The following is a 5,745-nucleotide window of genomic DNA, read 5'->3' as shown; positions in this document are numbered from 1 at the left end:
TAAAAAATTGCGGAACAATTCACGTAATTCGCAAGGAGGTATCGTTTTCCGGCAATTTTTATAGGAATGAAAGAGAATAAATCTGAAAAGTTCAGTAAATTCTCAAATTCATCACCGAACAAAGTACGAAATTGCCACGTAATTTTATCTGGAAAAGTAAAATCTTACAGAACGTTCCCGACTTATTATGCCTCCAAAATGAGAAATTCGGCAGCTGGGAACTTATTTTTACGTTCCGTTCCGCAACATTTTTCAATTGTTGGAGAAAAATTATAGAACGACTTGTTGTCCCCATACCGGTAAATCATCAGACGGGTGGTTAATTATTACGGAACAGATAGTAGAATTTACGTTCCAACTCACACTTTTACAGAATTTGACTTCGCTCGCAGATGACGTTTCGAAATGTTTCAGTTTTTTGCCGGTAATTTTTATTGTATTTTTCTCTCCAAGAATAAGCATCAGTGAGTTATTTTTAAAAATTATATATCTTGATAAATATCATTGTTATGAGAGAAGTGCAAGAGAACTTTCTTTATTCAAAACAGGTATAAAAAAAAATCCTTTTCAAAAAAAATCCTTTTCAAAATTCTTTTTTTTCAAACAAGTATTTGAAAAAAAATCCTGACTCGAAAAAATTAAATTTAAAATAAATTCATCTATAAACAAATTGAGAAGTGGCAAAGACAATGTTAAAAAAGTTGCAATGGTGAAACATTAAATGTAAAATTCTTTTATTTACCTTGTTCCATCCTCCTCTCTTAACAGCTTCCAAATGAATCCTTGTAATCCTTCAAGAATGATGATATTTGGATCTTGGCGAGGGGGATTCATTGTGACAGTGGTGTCTGGCTCCCTAAGAGTCCCCAATGGCTTCAGAATACTGGCCAATAGTGACTCTTACCAAAAAAGTAACCTCGGGTCTCGGCCCGAGTCAGCCCCCCCTCATTATCCAACCGACCGTATTATTGAGCCTTGAGTCATATTCCTCCGCGCACGCCTATTTCGACCGGCATTTTGGGTGGAGGGCAGGGTTGGGCATGTAAAATACATGCAGTAAAATACCCAGTATTTTACACGTAAAATACCATGTATATTACACTCGAGGTTTTGGCATGTATAATACTCTATGTATATTACTCGATGTATAATATACTGAGGACCTTATGTGAGTGGTCTCAGGTTTGAGTGGTGGGGGACATCGATGCATGCCTGAACTCGAAAGAGTGGGTGTACCCAATCAGGACCATTCTCATACGGTCTTTAGTATACACATGTATAATGCTAGGTATTTTACACCCCAAAGGTTGGTCAGATTGGGTAAACTACAAATCGTTAGCTTAATAGCAAAATAACGTAAGTGCCAAAAAGTCCTCAGACAAAACTTTTCGAATTTTAAATTTCTGTTTTCATATTAATTATTAGTTTCTCATGTTTAATTGAATTGGCATATTTTGGCATTTATGTTACGCTGTTATTAAGCTGATGCAAGCTTAGGAACTTTGTAAAATGTCTGTATCGATACACGAAATATCGATATTTTTCAAACTTCCACTAACCTATTTGCTCCAATGTTTTCGTTTTTATAACCAATTTCATAACAAAATGGTTTTTATAAAAAATTCCACGAGGTCAAACATCGCAAGGATCACGAGGGTGACAAGAGGATGGTCAAATTTCACGAGGGTCAAACATCCGGAAGTTCATGAGGGTAACAAAGGGGTAGTAAAATTTCACGAGGGTCACGAGGGTATAAAATAAAATATAATAAAATAAAATTTGACTATCCCCTTGATACCCTCATGATGCTCCACCCTCGTGACCTTCGTGATATTTGACCCTTCCCTTGTGACCGACGTGATGTTTGACCCTCATGAAATTTCACCGTTCCCTTGTGACCCGCATGAAATTGGACCATCTCCTTATAACCCTCGTGAAGTTTAACCATCTTCTGGGGACCCTTGTAAAATTTAACCATTCCTTTGTGACCCCCGTGGATTTCGTCAAATTTGACCATCCCCTCGTGATGTTTAACTATCCTATCGTAACCCTCGTGACATGTGACCCTCGTACATTTGACTATTCCCTTGTGACCCTCGTAAAATCTGGCCATCCCCTTGCGACCCTCGTGAAATTTGAACATCTCCTTGTAACACTTGTGACCCTCGTAAAATTTGACCATCCCCTTGTGACATTTATTGTAACCCTCGTGAGCCTCGTGACATTCCACCTCCACAACCTTTTAGATATTTTGAAATACATGCACTCAAAATCCGGCTTAATGTAATAAACCGTATATTACATTTTAGACATTTTTTTCATAATTTACGTGTATTGTACGTATAATGTAAAAAAGCCCTAGAACTGACCGATTTACCCAACCCTGGTGGAGGGTGATAATGTATGCGAAGGGGTGAAATTATCGCCCTACAACGGGAGGGGATTGCAGAATCTATTCTAGCCACCTTGATCCCACTGTTTGCATGCATTGATTAAATTGATTAAAAATAGTTGAATTTTGCAAGCAAAATTCCGAAAAGTGTGATTATACGAGGGGGCGGCGGGGGAAGGCATGTACGCGGAAGGTGAAAATTTTAATCCAACACGGGCAGGGGATTGCAGAATCTATTCTAGCCACCCTCATTCCACCGTTTGCATGCGTTGATTAAATAATAATTGACGTAATTCCGCACGGGTAGACTTTCTCAGCGGCAAAATCCAAGATATGACCACTCGGTCCCGGGTAAAAATTTTTTTCTCTCCCCCTAATTGAGATGAAGACATGAAACCAACGCGTGTCAATCGACAATTCAATTCATTCAACGTAAGGCAGCGTTTTACTGTTCAGATTCTCCCATGCGCACCGTGCATGAAACGAGGCTTCACTGACTGAGTGACTCAAATATGAATGTTTTTTTTTTTCACCCGGGACCAAAGGCTCACATCTTCCATTTTTTCCGGAGGAGAGTTGACCTCCACCAAAATCGAATTTTTTCGCGAAGCGAACGTTGATTCCGTATTTTCTAATGATTTCAAAGCCAATGAAACACTCGGAGGGGCCAGATATGCCCAAATGAATAAATTAAATTTTCAGCTGAGGCCGAGGGCTCAGATCTTGGTTTCTGCCGCTGGGAAAGTCGACTCTCGGCAAAATCGAATTTCTCCGCAGAGTGAACGTTGATTCTGCATCTACTAACGCCAGCTCTAAAAAGTTAGCCCCTGATTATTAAAAATTAATTATTTTGACCATGGGAATCCATTGATAGGCGAATGACAGACAATGATTGACTATAGAAATAATTTGATAGACTGAATTTTTTTTAAAATGAATTTTCAAAAAATTGTCATTAAAGATAGCCCCTCTTTTTTTTTATTTTTGATAGAAACTTCTACTTGGGCTCATTTTACGCGGAATGATTTGATAGACATTGATATACACTGAATCAAAGTCTATCCATTCGATAAATTGGCGTAAAATAAGAAAAACCTAATCAACATCATAGAAGGCTTAGGAGGGGGTTCGGAGTGGAGGGGATGCACTCTCGTTGGTAGCCATTTTTAAGGGCTCAGCTCNCGTTGGTAGCCATTTTTAATGGCTCAGCTGATTGTGAGTTCTGGAGGATCATAAGTAAATTAGAGTGGCTGGACATATTGTAAAATGTATTTTTTTAATAACATAAAAATAAGTAAGGAATATTCAAACGAAGATTTATAGAGTCGAACGTGTAACCTCGTGAGTTTCGTCTTACCCAAGTGACAGATCAAACATTGTAGTTTGAAAAATGTGAAAAATTAAACTTTGTAAACTTCTGGTGTAAAATAAATCTATCATACATGTATCCATGTTTTCCAATTGTGCGGATGTATTTCCCGATCCTCTGATCAGAGCCTAGATGAATCGTGTCAGAAAATCGTTCGTAGCGTAAAACATGAGACCTGTTTTCTTAGAGTAATGTGCTCCTTTTCTCATTGTCAAAATCTCGAACAGTCCCGCTGTCACAGGGACAGGTTCGGAGGGGGATTTTTGTCCTCCTTGTACTCAATGTTTACTTTATGTTTTTCAGTTGATTTATTCGCCGACTAATTAATATTAATGGATGAAACAAAGACCGTTCAATGGAGAATTAAATTCCTCATCCTTCAACCTCCGGTTCATTCCTTAATCTCTGTAATGAAAAAATAAAAACTGCGACGAAAGTCGCGGTGCTATGAAAAACCTAATGGTTTCTCGGCGCAGTGACTCCCGACAACCTGCCCGCTAATTAAAAAATTGTCTCTCCCCTTCTAATTAACATTAAGGAATGAAACCAATGCCGTTCGATGGAGAATTAAATTCCCCATCCTTCAACCTCCGTTTCATTCCTTAATCTCTGTAATGAAAAAATAAAAACTGCGACGAAAGTCGCGGCGCTATGAAAAACCTAATGGTTTCTCGGCGCAGTGACTCCCGACAACTCGCCCGCTAATTAAAAAATCGTATCTCTGCTCCTAATTAACATTAAGGAATGAAACCAATGCTGTTCGATGGAGAATTAAATTCCCCATCCTTCAACCCCCGTTTCATTCCTTAATCTCTGTAATGAAAAAATAAAAACTACGACGAAAGTCGCGGTGCTATGAAAAACTCAATAGTTTCTCGGCGCAGAGTGACNCAATGTTTGATCTGTCACTTGGGTAAGACGAAACTCACGAGGTTACACGTTCGACTCTATAAATCTTCGTTTGAATATTCCTTACTTATTTTTATGTTATTAAAAAAATACATTTTACAATATGTCCAGCCACTCTAATTTACTTATGACCCTCCAGAACTCACAATCAGCTGAGCCATTAAAAATGGCTACCAACGAGAATGCATCCCCTCCACTCTGAACCCCCTCCTAAGCCTTCTATGATGCTGATTAGGTTTTTCTTATTTTACGCCAATTTATCGAATTGATAGACGTTGATTCAGTGTATATCAATGTCTATCAAATCATTCGCGTAAAATGAGCCCAAGTAGAAGTTTCTATCAATAAATTTAAAAAAAAAGAAGGGCTATCTTTAATGACAATTTTTTGAAAATTCATTTTAAAAAAATTCAGTCTATCAAATGNGAATGAAACCAATGCTGTTCGATGGAGAATTAAATTCCCCATCCTGCAACTCGCGTTTCATTTGTTAATCTCTGTAATGAAAAAATAAAAACTGCGACGGAAGTCGCGGCGCTATGAAAAACCCAATGTTTTCTCGGCGCAGACTGACTCCCCATTAATTCGCCCGTTAATTAAAAAATCGTCTCTCCCCTCCTAATTAACATTAAGGAATGAAACCAATGCTGTTCGATGGAGAATTAAATTCCCCATCCTTCAACCCCCGTTTCATTCCTTAATCTCTGTAATGAAAAAATAAAAACTGCGACGACAGTCGCGGCGCTATGAAAAACCCAATGTTTTCTCGGCGCAGACTGACNATTAGTCATTTGAATTTTGAAATTTTGTCAAAAATCAGTTGTCCCACGATGACAAAAAAAAATGTTCTGAAAATTGAATGATGACTTAAAAAATTGGTTTGACTCTTCCTTTGACCGAGTTCGAAGAGGAAGGCGATAACAATAATCGTTATTGTCATATATTCAAAAATTTCGGAAAATTTTGGATTTTTTGAAAATCGAAATTCGGAGGATATCTTTGAATATTAAATAAATTCAATCAAAGCTTAAAATTTGTTTAATGCTATTGGATTATGTGTAGGAATACTCAATAA

The sequence above is a fragment of the Diachasma alloeum genome, unplaced genomic scaffold (assembly GCF_001412515.2).
Source record: "Diachasma alloeum isolate Michigan unplaced genomic scaffold, Dall2.0 Dall_scaffold_00394, whole genome shotgun sequence".
NCBI classification, from domain to species: Eukaryota; Metazoa; Arthropoda; class Insecta; order Hymenoptera; family Braconidae; genus Diachasma; species Diachasma alloeum.
Note: the sequence above shows the minus strand (reverse complement) of the source record.